Raw genomic sequence first — 16,652 nt, forward strand, 5'->3', positions numbered from 1 at the left:
CCTGGCCAGCATGGTGAAACCCTGTCTCTACTAAAAATACAAAAAATTAGCCAGGCATGGTGGTGCACACCTGTAGTCCCAGCTACTCAGGAGGCTGAAGCAGGAGATATTGCTTGAACCTGGCAGGTGGAGGTTGCAGTGAGCTGAGATCATGCCATTGCTCTCTAGTCTGAATAACAGAGCAAGACTCCATCTAAAAAAAAAAAAAAATGGCTGATAGAGAAAGGTAACTATTGCAAGTGTTAGGTTAAAAAAAAAAAAAAGTGAGTGAAGTATCCCTATTTTGCAGTCACAAGTTGAAGGTCTTTGATCTGGTTTGGCTGTGTCCCCACCCAAATCTCATCTTGAACTGTAACTCCCAAATTTCCCATGTATCATGAGAGGAATCTGGTGAGAGGTAATTGAATCATGGTGGCAAGTCTTTCTTCTGCTATTCTTGTGGTAGTGTATAAGTTTCATGAGATCTGATAGTTATAAAAACTGGAGTTTCCCTGCACAAGCTCTCTTTGCCTGCTGCCATCCATGTAAGATGTGACTTGCTCCTCTTTGCCCTTAACCTTCTACCATGATTGTGAGGCCTCCCTAGCCATGTGGAACTATAAGTCTTATAAACCTCTTTCTTTTGTAAATTGCCCAGTCTTTTGTATGTCTTTATCAGCAGCATGAAAATGAACTAATACAGTCTTCAAATAGGATCAATTATTTTGAGAGTGCTTATGGACAGATGACCTTCCTATGTGACTAATTTAATCATTCCCCTCCTCTCCCTTTTTTGGCAATTTTAGTTTATTCTTTTCAGTATTTTGAAGTTGTATGTTGAAGGAAATTGTCCATGTGTCACTATTTCTAACCAGTAGTTGGTAACAACACCATCACACATATTCAGGAGATTTAATCTCAAATGTATTCATCAAGTGCCAAAATCTCAGTTCAGACTGGCTCTAGTCAAAAACAAACAAACAAACAAACAAAAACGGTTAATGGGAGTACAATAGTTTCAGGCATGGTTGCATCCAGGAGATCAAGTCATTTCCAGATTCTGCCTCTCTTTCTTGGCTCAAAAGATGAAAATTGATGATATAAGGTCCTGGGGAGCCTGTCAGGCATTTTTATGCATTATGAGGAAAGAACTCTCAGAAATTCCATGGGGAAAGCTTCTCTTCCTATGTATTTCTAGAAAAAGTTTCCCAGCTCCAAGACAAAAGGTCTTGCATGCATTTCTGAACACATCAGTATAGTCAAGGGGCCAGAATTACACTGAATTATACGTTGAAGATATCTAGTTTGAAGACTGGTTCTGGAAAAGTTTCTGAGCATGACTTCCTTTCCCAGATGGCTGCCTTTGGAATGAAGTCTGGGAACTTTGCACAATAATTGAATGTTATTAGAGTTAATAAAAGGGGAGTGGAATATGTTGCTTTTGAGGAGAAATGTAACAGTGTCAATGGTATGCTTAGAAACCTTTTTTGAAACTTAATTTTTATCATTGTTATACTTTATTGTGGGGAGAGAAAATGGTGTTTAAACATGAAAGCAAGAGAGCACAAAATAAATGAAACCTTGTTAAGGTCAGTAGACCAGAAAAAGAAAGCAGAATTTCCTTGAATGCTAATCTGCAAAAGGCTGTTTTCTTCTAAGTACAAATTGCATCCATTAAAAAACCATGTAGTAATTGCCTTCTTTCATCTCTAGAAGCTTCTGATGGGCAGAAATGGAGACATGTGTTCCTCTTTTGTTAATCCCATGATCTCCATTGGTTCTCCCAGCCCCCTCATTTATTGGACACACAGATTACAACAATTTGTTTTTGCTTCCTGTCTCCAATTTGTCCTTTAATATTCTATTAACATTCAAAGTGACATTATTCTGGATTGAACGAAAGAATGGAAAAATCACTGGACTCAGAGTCACCTCTGGGGTCTTGAGCAAGTCTCTGATTATACTTGTTCTTTTTATTTGAAAACATTCTTAACAGAAGACACACAACTGTGGGTAAATTGTTTCACCCAGAGTTCATGAGTGCTCTATTCCCCAAGAGCCTCCACATACCCTGGATTATCTCCTAGGAACTACTAGGATGACCCAGTGATCCAACAACTAGAAGGTAAAAACCAGAGCCGTGCTCCAGCACTGCAGCTGAAGGCTCCTCTGCCTGCTTGGTGCTGGTGTTCTAATGGTTGTTAAACATCCTGACCATCACCTGGCTCCAACCCATTCATTCCATGTGAGAACACTGGCCTTGAGCTGTTGACTCTTCTGATTTGAAAGAAATATTAGAAATCTTAATTTATACATCAAAATTACAAAAATACTTTGAAGTTGGAAATGAATTAAAGGTATTAAAAGATTGAAAATCAAAGAAAGAGACTAGATTTGAAGAAAGAGGACAGTTTTGGTGGTAGAGGATGATGAGTTAGGCAAAGAAAAATGTTCCAGGTTGAAAGAACAAAACAAACACAAGCAGGAAGAACTCTTTGTTTATGTCGAATGTAAGAGATTTTAAACTGGCAGCTCCCAAGCCAGGCTTGGATAATTTATTTTTTGTTTGACCAGCTTATAGTTTGCCCTGCACAGTATTTTTAAAAGAATAATACACTTTAATAATATACTTTAGTTCATGGATACCCTGTAATTTTTAAAATAATTCATCTTTGTTGGACATTTAGATTGCTTCCAAATTTTTGCTGTTTTAAACAACCTTGAAAACTATCTTCTATGTAAATTATTTTTGCACATCTATACATTTTGGACAGAAGGGCAAAATAAAAATCCTAGAAATGAAATGGGTAGATAAAAAGGGCATGGACGTGGTAATGGTTGGGATGCATATTACCAATTTGCCCTCTATAAACTTTGTACTAATTTACACTTCTATGAGTCTTGTGACTGCCTACTTTTTGTAAATCTTTGGTACCAGGTTGATAATTATATTTTAATAAGCACAAAATCTCAGATATTAATATCAATTTATTTTATTATTATCAAGATGAAAACTTTTTTCAGATGGCTTATAGAATAGATTTGAACCAGTCTAAAAAAGTCACAGAGTTTCTATTTCTGTTCTCCCTAGGCCACTCATAGAGAGGTTTATTTATTGGATTTTTATCAATAAAGGAAACTCACATCTAGGTTCTTACACTTATTCTTCCACTTCTTATCCCTGGACAAGATTTTCTCATGGTCCTAGCTTCCTTCTCCCAACAAAATGCAGCTAGGAATGAAATTCTATCGATGGCTTACTGCACAATTGGGCCTGGCCAAGGCTCCCACTCAAGGGGAGTGAGATGTAGAGTCAGATCTTAGAATATCATGCAAACAGAACAGATTTTATGTCATTTCTACAAGGTTCTGTCTGGGTTCAGAGCTTAGACCTTTTGTAGGCATCCCTCTTCATGTCCCTCTCCATAAAAGCATGGCGTACTCCTAACTGGTCCAACTCTTATCAGAGTTTTCCCTTAGGAGCTGGAGCATATCTCTCAGTGCCTTATCTTCCTGAACCAATCTGGGGAGTATATAGAACTAATGACTAGTGGCCCAACTGATGGAAAATACAAATTTAGAAAATCTAAACTTTTTCTGTTCAAGTTATGCCAACCTTTTTTCCTTTAGCAGATACTAGGTATAAAATGATGAGTAAGATCTGAAATCATACCCATCTGAATGGCGCTTAAAATGTAAGTTTAGGCTGGGTACACTTTGGGAGGCTGGTGGATTGCTTGAGCTCAGGAGTTCAAGACTAGTTTGGACAGCAGGGTGAAACCCTATCACTACAAAAAAAAAAATACAAAATATTAGCTAGATGTGGTGACATGCATCTGTAGTCCCAGCTACTCAGGAGGCTGAGTTGGGAGAATGGCTTGATCCTGGGAGGCAGAGATTGCAGTGAGCCAAGATCATGCCACAGCACTCCAGCCTGGGTTTCAGTGCAAGATACTGTCTCCAAAAAAAAAAAGAAAGAAAGAAAGAAAAAAGTAAGCTTAGTATTACAGCACTTATCTGAGATTCATAATTGAGTTTAAACAACAAAAAAATGTGATTTTATTTCAATGTGGTAGGTATTTTTCTTTTTTCTAAGAGGTAATAATCATGAAAGTCTGTGAAAAATTCTTTAGCAGTGCTGACGGTTTGTTCTCTTTTTTTTCCTTCTAATCTCCCAAAGCAAAACAGTTGTACAGAGAACTTTAAATTTCATTAAAGTATAAATCATTTATTATTCAACAAATATCTATTGAAATCCTTGTCTGTATCAGATGCTGTTTTAGGTGCCGGAGATATAGCAGTGAAAAAAATCGGTAACAGAATGAGAGAGAAAGAATGAATCCAAGTAGGTAGTGCTATAGAGAAAAATAAAGCAGAGGAAGGGAATGCTAAGGGATGAGGTTATTATTTTACATAGGTACATGGGATGATCAGGGAAGACTTCTCTGATGGGTGACATCAGAGGCAAGAACCAAAGATTCAGGGAGAGAGCTGTGATGGGGAGAAGACATTCTAGGCAGAAGGAGCAGGGAGATAGAAGCTCTGCTGAAGGATCATGCAGGCATGAAGGAGGCAGTAAGAAAAACACAGCGGATGTCCTCAGACCAGGGTAGGGGAATGACTGGTGAAAAGTGGTCAGATTCCACATGTGTTTTAAAGGTAGAAGCGATGGGATTTGTGGGTAGATTCAAAATGTAGTATGGACAAAAGATAGGGCAGTAAGGATGGCCTCAGATTTGGGGCCAAAGCAACTGAACCTGCCAATTTGTCATTTACTAAGATGGAGACACCACATAAAAGTGACTGGTTTGTGCATGAGGTTCCTTGTATATAAAAAATAGGAGAATTGCAATTAGTACTGTGAAACTTGGGAAGAATATGTTCCCATCTCCCATTCATTTGGGGCAGGTGCTCGCAGAAAGGAATAGCCGGCAAAATTGCACACATTTTCATGCTGTTTGTCTTTGTGTTTAGTATGCATGGTAAATATGTGAATGAAGCAACTTCTACTAAGTGACAGAGCTGGAATGAGAAAAATATATATAACACAATGTACTTGATATACGGGATGTACAACACAAACTCTATATGTATCATTTCTTGTTTGATTACATTTTTCACTTGGAGCTTTTTTTTTCATTGGTGGTAGCATAGAACTAAACCACTTGAAAATGTTTAACTTTATCCAAGTCCTATGCTCCTGGAAAATAGCAGCAGTCAAAAAATCCCACCACCTTTTTATGTTAGGGGAAATGACTTACGGCAAAAAATCACATATGACTTTTCATATTACTTTTATAAGATTTGTAGGTGCTCCCTCACCTTGTTCAGTTAGGTCAAAGTCAAACACAGACTCTGCAAATCCTCATTCATTATCTTATCAATGATTAGCTGAAATGTTCGGCCTCCATTGGACAATCTGGACAAAATACCTATTAACTTGACTTGACCAAACTGTAATCAGGCTTCTCACTCTCATAGGCCATAGGACATTGACTCATCCTTGAGCCCGCATTAGAACGCAAAACAGCACCTTCTTAACAGTCCCTGTGAAGAATGGGTTGACCTCAGGAAAAAAGATTCTCTGACCAACCGTGTAAAGATGACACCTGCTCACTCCCTTTCCCACACTCAGTTCTTTCTAATCTTGTTTACTCTTTCCAACAAAACAAAAACCTTTCTTTGGCCTTTGGATCAGAGTGATCTCTCGAAGGCAGTGACCCCTCTTCTAACTTCCTCATATTTCAGTAGCTTTTTTGAATTAAATCTCTCCTTCCCCAAGTCTAGATTTGATTTCTACTTGACTGCCTTGATTAACTAGTAGTTTATTATTGTAGTGTATATAGTGACTCATTTCTATTCAACAGGCCTACATACTTAATGAGTTCCTGGGAATACAGCAGTGAACAAAATGGACAAAACTCCTTCATTATTTGAGCTTACATCCTAGGTTGTAGAGATAGATAAATGAACGAAATACTTCATAGGTCTGATGGTGCTTTCTGCTATGGAGAAAATTAAATCTAGCAAGAGAGAGCTGGGTTGGATTGGGTTGAAAGGGCTACATTTTAAAGTAGTCTGGGATACATTTAGATATTTCCACATTTTAGAGCTGAAAGAAAGGGGCGACTGTGAGTCTCTAATTCTGAAGTCTATAAATGATAATAGTGGAGGCTTCTAAACACAAATGATGCTCAAAGTCAAGTAAGGAGGTCCCCTAGCCATTTGGAGCATTGATAGGTATTTGATTGCTTTGTTTCAAGGAAAGATCATGGAAGTTAGAGGGGTTAAGGAGTAAGATTTCCAAATTGGAGTCCTTGAGGATACAGGGCTGTTCTCCAACATGCATATCCAGGAGAAGTTCCCATCCCAAATACCTTAGGTCAGTGTTGCACTAGCAATAAAAGCAGGTGCTAGAGGGATCATCCCTAGTTCGTTTTTGGTTATTTTCTTTTGGATTTTTTCACTCCAAAAGAATGCCATGTCCTTATCAATTACTAACAATTCTGAAATTAGGATTAGTTGATGATTTGGGTAGTTATGCATTCTAGGTGTGTTTTTAAAGCGCTAATCATTTGAAGTGAAGTATTTTGTACTGTTTTGACAGTGTTTCTAGCATTGTAACCTAAGTAAAACATTTCCCTTTCAAATGCTTTCTGTTATACATCTGTCAGACTCTAAGACAGTCAAAATTTTTTTTTTTTAAAAAATGACACTGTGACTCAGTACAGGTTTCCTGAAAGCAAAATGGCTGAATTTGGAAGACTCAGAGGCCACATTTATGAATTAATTGAGCTTATTTATAATTATCATTTGGCATTTCTTAACAGACATCCTTCTGTAATCATAAAATATAAATCAACTGAAGATACAGTAATGTGTCAATTAACAGCATGGTTATATTCTGAGAAATGCATTGATGGGTTATTCCATTGTTGTGTGAACATCAGAGTGACACAAACCGGTATAGTGTGGGCTACTACACACCTAGGCTATAGGGTACAACCTATTGCTCCTAGGCAACAAACCTGCACTGCAGGTTACTGTCCCGGATACTGTAGGCAATTGTGACACAATGGTATGTCTGTATCTTACATCTAAACATAGAAATGGTACAATAAAAAATATGGTACCATAATCTTATGGAAACACTTTCGTATATGCAGTCTGTCCTTAACTGAAAGTTGTTTATGCCGTGCTTGACTGTATATGGGATGGATTATTTCCAAGGTTCCCTAGACTAAGATACTAAATACCAAGGCAACATTAACTATTTGGTATTTTTTTTAATAAAGCTCAAGAAAATAGCCCAGGTGAAGCCTAGGTATTTTTTTCCCATTACATCTGGCTGAGCATATTCCATCAGTGTCTAACACATTTATCAAAACAGGCTTTAAAGTAACACCACAGAGCTTTCAAGTGGGTAGTTCTCAGAACAAAATAGATAAATTGGAAAGCCTATATCAAATCTGATAGGCTGATCCTCTTTGGTACAAATATTCAGAAATACAGCTACTTCAATTCCCCAGGCACTTTAAAGGTAGTTAGCTGGTATTTAAACTCAGTTGGGCTACACATCCCAAATCACTCAAGGAGCAATAATATAAGATCATCACTGCTATGGCATCTCATCCCAACAATGATAGTAAATTATGAAAATTGCTGAAACTGCTCCATATTGTCTAAGCTGTCCACGAATGAAGGTTATATGTTATAATGCCTATCACTAAGCTAGAACAATATAGGAGAACACCTTACTTTTAGGGTATTTTGAATCAATATATATAATACTTGAGCTTAGCCTGCCATATTAAGTTATTAATAATTGGAGGGAGAGGAAAACACCCTTTTCGTTTTTAAATGAGTATGAATTTATTTTTTTGATTTTCTATTTTGTTTTCCACAAAATCAGACTCAAACAAATATCGGGACCTTCTTATTTCCTATTCTAGCCTTCCTCCATTTAAAGGACATGTAATCAAATGTAGAAACTTATATCAATTATCAAACTTTTCATCTTAACTCACCCACCATCATCTGAGTCTCAGTAGTGACTCATGGCTGATATTGGCAGGTTGATTGCTCAGCCAGTGAGCAGATTTTAATGGTCTATTTGAACCAGCCTTCAAAATACTAAAAAATTTTTTTACATATAACTAATTATGTCTGTTATTAGCACAGCCAATGGGATTATCTTCTGGGCAATTGACCAATTGAACAGTTATCAGCCTGGATAACAATTTAAGCTTCCAATGGTCAAATATTGACTATGTAGCCATGGCCTCAGTTGCAGTGTGACTCAAAATTAAAAATGAACTGAACCATTCATTGATTGATAGTTTGCAAAGATGTCTGAGCTATTTGCATGACTTCCCAAGGTGGGGGATTTAATAGAGAGTGGTATTACTCTATTCAGTGTTGATAGAAACTAATATAGCTTCACAGCTGTGATTTGTGACACAGGATAGGAGCACAGTTGGCTGCATCTGAAGTGAACCACGTTTCTATGGGTATTTTTCAAAGGAACAGATTGTACCCAAAGCAGACAAAACATTGATGCCTGAATTCCACTGATTTTTTGCTAATAGTAGCAATATTCAGTGGTTTTTAGTTGGAATGGCTGTGTTTGCATTGCTGATGCAACCAGTTTGCCATTGGAAAATCTGCCAGAGCAAATTACATTCCTAGCAGCACAAACATCATTTATTTCCTCATTCATTCAACAATAGTTATTGAGGACTTGTTCTGTGGGAAGACTGTGTTAAGTTACTAGAGATAATGTTGCAAATAAGATTGTGTCCTAAAGGAACTTTCTCCCTAGTGGGACATATGAACAAATGAACATTTACAATTGATTATAATAATTGTGTCTCATGTAAGGTCAAGATGTATTGGAGCTAATTATAGGGTCACCCAGTCTGTCTTGGTTAAAGGTGGCTTCTCAGAAGAAGTGTCTTCTAAGAAAAGACAGGGAGAATAAGTAGGAGTTAGTTTGATAGATGTGCAGAAGTTGAGAAGAATTTGTTTTCTACCCAGAAAGATCACCATGTTCAATGTTCCTGAACTAAGAGGGAGCAAGGGTTGATCTGAGAGGGTAGCAGGGCTCACACGACAAGGAGTCTTGTCAGACAGGAAAGGCACTTGGAGCCTTATCTGAAGTTCAGTGAAGGGTTGTCAAATGTTTGTAGGCAGAATATAGGAAGAAGTACCAACATCTAAGGGTAGAAGAGAAATCCATTAGCAAAGCTAAAAATTAAAAGAAACAAAAGACCCTTCAACTTTTATTTCTAATCAGATACCTGTTTAATCTACTAGAACAGTAAAATACAGATGGTGGAGGCTGAGAGCTTATAGTATGGATATTCTATATTTTCCTAAACTGTTAAGAAAACTTACTGTGATTAATTATAGCACCTTTTGAATGCAGTCATACGCCGTATTTCACGGACAGTTCTTTCGCTCTTTGGTGAACTCAAAAAGAAAGCTAAATCACAGCTTCGTGCATATAATTTCTCCTCAAAATTTAAATTTTAAAATATGTAAGTAAAATTGCAATTGAACAATCCTTCTCTGTTCTGCTGTGGAAATGAACTTTGCTTTTTAAAAAAAATTCCAGCTAAATATAGAGAGTGAATAATTATAGTAAAGCTGACCTTCCTGTATCCATCTGTTTCTTACCATAATTGCTTTAATTATGGGATGAACTCCCTGGGAAACAAAAACACATTTATTGCAACAGATTACATTATTACATTTTATGAAGTTTTGAACTTTTATTAAATTATTATTATTGTTAGTTTGCTCATGCTTAAACACTCAGACCTTTGAATACCAAGGATCGCTCACAGCAAATTTAAGATATTCAAGAGCCAGGTTTTACCCAACTTCAGGAATTTCCAAAGACATTGGCCGTATGCTTATTGTTCAAAATTAGGCCCTTTAAAAGCTGCATCTGCCTCGTCCTATCTCAGAGAAGACTATGTCAAATTTTAAAAGAGCCCATCCCTTAATCAAAAATGTCAGACAGGGCTGCTAGATTTAGCTAAAATATTTGAAAAGAAACAGAAAGAAAACAAAGAAAAGGAAAAAAAATGTATGGAATGATCCAATGATCTTTGGGATATGTTTATCCTAAAAAATTATTTGTTGTTTACTTGAAATTTAACTGTGAATCCTGTAAATGTTTTTGCACGTGGCAACCCTACAAAAAGGGGAGCTAGCAACATTTTCCATGGAGATAGTAGCATTTTGTTATCTTTTCTACCCACTTCCCTCGCACGTGCTACAAAGTTTCCCTGTCCACAAAATTTTCAGATCTTTTTCCATCCCTATAGCATCCAGTCCTTTCTAGGTCTCTTCTCCCCTACTTCTCCATCCATTCCTGTATCCTATAAATCGGTGTAGCTTCTTTACAAAATAATGAGATGGAATATCTGCTTGTTAGGAAGAGGAAGGAAGAGAGAAGACAGTTGTGCCATTTGAGAAACTCTTTGTGGAGTGTGTAAAAACACTCTAAACATTCCCAAATTAATTTGGGTTCCATTATATATACAGAAATTCTACTATCTCATCAGAGTGACTAAATCTTTCATTTCTAAAGTACTGACCACAGTTTTTGCCTATATATTGGTGAAATTTAAAAGTAAGTTTTGTTCATATCCTTTGCCCACTTTTTGATGGGGTTGTTTGTTTTTTTCTTGTAAATTTGTTGAGTTCATTGTAGATTCTGGATATTAGCCCTTTGTCAGATGAGTAGGTTGCGAAAATTTTCTCCCATTTTGTAGATTCCCTGTTCACTCTGATGGTAGTTTCTTTTGCTGTGGAGAAGCTCTTTAGTTTAATTAGATCCCATTTGTCAATTTTGGCTTTTGTTGCCATTGCTTTTGGTGTTTTAGACATGAAGTCCTTGCCCATGCCTATGTCCCGAATGGTAATGCCTAGGTTTTCTTCTAGGGTTTTTATGGTTTTAGGTCTAACGTTTAAGTCTTTAATCCATCTTGAATTAATTTTTGTATAAGGTGTAAGGAAGGGATCCAGTTTGAGCTTTCTACATATGGCTAGCCAGTTTTCCCAGCACCATTTATTAAATAGGGAATCCTTTCCCCATTGCTTGTTTGAAGGATATGAACAGACACTTCTCAAAAGAAGACATTTATGCAGCCAAAAGACACATGAAAAAATGCTCATCGTCACTGGCCATCAGAGAAATACAAATCAAAACCACAATGAGATACCATCTCACACCAGTTAGAATGGCAATCATTAAAAAGTCAGGAAACAACAGGTGCTGGAGAGAGTGTGGAGAAATAAGAACACTTTTACACTGTTGGTGGGACTGTAAACTAGTTCAACCATTGTGGAAGTCAGTGTGGCGATTTCTCAGGGATCTAGAACTAGAAATACCATTTGACCCAGCCATCCCATTACTGGCTATATACCCAAAGGACTATAAATCATGCTGCTATAAAGACACACACACATGTATGTTTATTGCGGCACTATTCACAATAGCAAAGACTTGGAACCAACCCAAATGTCCAACAACGATAGACTGGATTAAGAAAATGTGGCACATATACATCATGGAATATTATGCAGCCATAAAAAAATGATGAGTTCATGTCCCTTGTAGGGACATGGATGAAACTGGAAATCATCATTCTCAGTAAACTATCGCAAGGACAAAAAACCAAACACCGCATGTTCTCACTCATAGATGGGAATTGAACAATGAGAACACATGGACACAGGAAGGGCAACATCACACTCTGGGGACTGTTGTGGGGTGGGGGGAGGGGGGAGGGATAACATTAGGAGATATACCTAATGCTAAATGGCGAGTTAATGGGTGCAACACACCAGCATGTCACATGTATACATACGTAACTACCTGTACATTGTGCACATGTACCCTAAAACTTAAAGTATAATAATAATAATAAAAAATAAAAAAATAAAAAATATAAAAAATAAATAAAATATAAAATATAAAATAAAATAAATAAATAAAAGTAAGTTTTGCCAAAATTAGAAATTAGTTCTATGATTATTGGTTAACTAAATTAGCTCTTTGGACTTGAATTGTTTTCTAGTCTGTTTTACACTTTTATCACATTGTTTTTATTTTCCTTCACTATCGCTATGTTGTTCTAAAATTTAGTGTAGCTTATTTCTTTAGAAATCAAAACCAAACCTTGAATTTATAGTTAATCATGTTTCTAATCATCAAATAAATTTCTAATTGTCAAATTCACCTATATGTTAAAACATGAGAAGAATGTGATTGCTCAGTAATATTCAGAGTTGGGAATTATAGACAAGATTCATTAAAACATTGAAACAAGGAAAAGAGCTATTAAAATGCCATTTTTTTGTGTTCTTGAGAAAAATCCAAGAATTTTTTTTTCTAAGTCTTTGTAAACTAAAAAGGGCTTTGACAGCTGATTGTGTTTATATTTCATGGAAAATTTCAGGTTTATTGTTAGAAAATTGTAATGCTATTAGCAATAATGGCAAAGCCAAATGTTTACAATATAATTACCATTCTCCTAGAAAATTTATGGTTTGGGAGAAAGAAAATTAGACAAAGAACCTCTCAAAATATTACATGTGGCTAGGACCTTTATCCAAATGGGGAGATAATAGTAGCATTTCATAGTAATCATTATAATTGAAAAGTGACTTAAGGATCTTTGGCTCCTCATAATTACATTGAAGGTGGTTTTTAATTTAGGGGGGAACATTTTGGAAGAGATAGTTTAATAAGTGTACAAAATATTAAAGTAAGGAAGTCACTGTTCTAAGATTGAAAACATTTGCCTTGAAGTATACATTGATTTTTGTATAGGTTCTTCCTTCAAATGTTTCCAGTTATTCTTTCTGTCTGTTTCAACCACCAATAACACCAAGGAAGAGGTTCTTCTAATATTCTTGGCTCATTGTAATATCATAGTCACCCAGCTTCAACCTCTCTTCCTTCTATTATTTATTCTGCTATAAGATTAATGATCCTAAATGATTACTTTCATTATATGTAATAATGACCTTTCAGCCGGGCGTGTTGGCTCATGCCTGTAATCCCAGCACTTTGGGAGGCTGAGATGGGTATATTACCTGAGGTCGGGAGTTGGAAACCAGCCAGGCCAACATGGTGAAACCCTGTCTCTACTAAAAATACAAAAACTACCCAGGCGTGGTGGCACACACTTGTAATCCCAGCTACTCAGGAGGCTGAGGCAGGAGAATTACTTGAGCACAAGAGACAGAGGTTGCAGTGAGCTGAGATTGTGCCACTGCACTCCAGCCTGGCCGACAGAGCGAGACCCTGTCTCAAAATAATAATAATAAGAAGAAGAAAATAAATAAAAATAAATAAATAAATAAAATAATGACCTTTCACTTACTCTATTTGCTTACTTTTTCAAATGTGCACCCTTCATTCCCTGTGCTGATGGGAAGCTTGTTTCAGGAGTAGCCATCAGTCAACAACAATCTGTGGTTATAGATGACAGATAGATATATATATCTATAATGAAAGCCATGAGTGATATAAAAGAGCTGTGGGCAAGGAGCTAGAATACTGGTGCTTACCTTTCTCTGTGTACAAACTTGAGTAACTCACTGCCTTTGAGCCTCAGTTTCCTTATCTGTGAGGAAGAGAAAATAATGGCTATGTTGTTGAGTGATTGTGCAAAGCAACAATTGGGAATAGTTCTAGTGTATCAACAAATGTTTCAGTCTTTATATTTTATCCAATGAATTGTAAACTCTTTTGAAAAATGTTCCATGGCTCTTCATCATTGCCTGGGCCCATCAAGTTGAGATTTCTGATTCTGACATTTTAAATGCCTGATTATCTGGTACAATCATACCTGTGCACCTTGTATATTGTTGTTAGTGATTATCAAGTACAAATTGTATGTTAGGCACTGTGATGAAAGCTTTGTACTCATTTTCACTTTTGAACATCACAACCATCCTATGAAAAAGGAGTATTAGGCCAGTGAGGTAGGTCATGCCTGTAATCTCAATACTTTGGGAAGCCAAGGTAGGAAGATTACTTGAGGCCAGGAGTTTAAGACCAGCTTGAGCAACATAAAAAGACGCTATCTCTATAAAAACGTTTAAAAAAATCAGCCAGGCATGGTGGCGCATACCTATAGTCCCAGCTACTCTGGAAGCTGAGGCAGGAGGATGAATTGAGCCCAGGAGTTCAAGGCTGCAGTGAGCTATGGTTGTGCCACTGTACTCTAGCTTGAGCAACAGAGCAAGAGCCTGTCTCTATATTTTTTTTTTAAAGGGCTATTACTACTGTTTTTATTCCTTCTTATGGATAAGGAAATGAGCCTTGGAGAAGTTGTGTAGCTTGTCCAAAGTTAAATAGTTGGTGAAGAGGAAATATCCATATTTGAACCCAGGCAGTTCAATTCTATAATCTGACATTTTAGCCACTGAGCTATACTTATCAAAGAAACTTCTTTTTGGGCTTGGCTAATTGTTGACCCTGAACATATATATTTTTGTACATTTTGTTGCATCTATTTTATACCTCAAAGTCTATTCTTTTTCCTTTCTCTCTGCACAATTCTATTATTATGACTGTGCATTGCCTTTCCTTGCTAGATAGGTACACCGAATCCTAAACTCTCTCAACCCTCATGGAGCACTTTTGTGTTGTACTAGTGAGAACCACACTGGATTATCTTATAGTCCATACATTATCTTATAGTTTCTCTGATGCATTCATATATTTAGAAACTGCCAAACTGGACCTACCTCAGGAAAGAGTACCATGTCTTTTACCTCTTTTGCACCTCCTAATTTATGTAGAAAAACTAACGGACAATAGAAGATGAAAAAATGCATAAAAAGAATAATTGTTAATTTCTGTAATAATCTTTTGAGATTTGCAGTCTTGCAGTGTTCTGGAAGCTGTCCTAACAATGTTTCAGAACCGATTTCTGTTTCTGAAATAAGCCCAAGTGATGGGAAAGTCTCTTTCTCTTCAAAGCCACTATACTACTCCTGACTGTTTGTCCTGCCCAATTTCCTCCAGTGGTATAGTATCCTATCACAGCAAGGTTATTTCCATTCATGCAGCCAACATGCAGAATATTTCCTTTACTATAGGATTTGTGGTAAACAGCCTAAAATTAAGGCCCACTGTTGTATGTGCCTGGAGAAAACCAGAAGGAATTCAAGTGGCCTAGCCACAAGCCCTCCTCCCTACTCTGCTCCTGTGGATAAAGCCCCTTGACCAAACAGCCCTCCTTATCATGGGGACCATGCACAATTTCTGCTTATTCCTAAGTGGAATGTTTCAGCTTCCTGCGAGACAGCAAACTTATTCAAATAACGCAATCACATCCTCCCATGGGAACTAAGGGTCATCACCCCATCATCTTGGTGGTACAAAGCCTGACTCCAACAGCTGCTGGGTGGTCACTCCGTTCCAGGGTGCACCTGCTCCTATGTGATTCTGCATGCACGGTGTCCTCCTCTCCCTGGCTGTGAATATATGTGACTAGTAAACTGCTGTCAATCTCATTAGTCCAGTGTTGGTTGATCCCCATATCCCTCTTACTGATGGGATACAGAGGAGGTGATTAAAATAGGATTTTTCATGTGGGCTTTTATAGACACAGCACTTCCCTCCCATGCCCATCCCCTTTTTAACTCCTGGCAAATACTAACTTGTTTTCTATCTATTTTTTTCACATCAAGTTTGTTATGTACATAAAATGATACAATATATCAACATTGGGGATTGGCTTGTTTCACTCAGCACAATTCTCTGGAGATTCAGCCTGGTTGCTATATGTATCAACATTTCATTCCTAGAATTCCACTGTATATGCACTATTATTTGTTTACCCATTTTCCACTGAAGGACATCTGGATTTTTTCCAGTTTTTAGCCATTATGAATAAAGCTACTATAAACATTCACATAGAGGAATTTTAATAAACATAAGTTTTCATTTCTCTGGGATAAATGCCCAAGGGTGCAATTGCTGGGTCATATGGGACTTGCATGTTTAGTTTTTTAAGAGACTGCCAAACTGTTTTCCACAGTGCCTGGATCATTTTACATGCCTATCAGCAATTTATCAGTGATTCAGTTCCTCCTAATCCTCGGAAGTCTTTGGTGTTCTCGCTATTATTTTAACTGTTCTGATAGCTGTGTAATTATATCTCATTGTGGTTTTAATTTGAATTTCTATAATAGCCAATGGTGTTGAATGTCTTTTCATGTGCTACTCAGAATCTATATATCCTCTTTGGTGAAATGTCTGTGTCTTTTGCCCATATTCAAATTGGGATTGCATGTTCTTTTGACATTGGGTTTTGAGAGTTTTTAAGCACATTCTGAATACTAGTCCTTGGTTGGATATGTGGTTTGCAGATATTTTCTTCCATTCTGCATGTCAGGTGATAATTTGAATCACTTATTTAAATCTCTAGAGTCTGTTATTAGGAATCTTCTGTGATTACTAGACTGACAAGGGGTACCTTCAGTTAAACAGTCATCCAGCAGGGTTAAAATGAAATATGCTACCCATCATATCAATGTGCTAGAGTGGAACAAACCCAAGGTTCATAGTTGATGATCATGGGCTGGGCATGATGGCCCATGCATGTAATCCCAGGTATTCCAGTGGCTGAGGCACAAGA

The sequence above is a fragment of the Pongo abelii genome, chromosome 2 (assembly GCF_028885655.2).
Source record: "Pongo abelii isolate AG06213 chromosome 2, NHGRI_mPonAbe1-v2.0_pri, whole genome shotgun sequence".
Lineage (NCBI taxonomy): Eukaryota > Metazoa > Chordata > Mammalia > Primates > Hominidae > Pongo > Pongo abelii.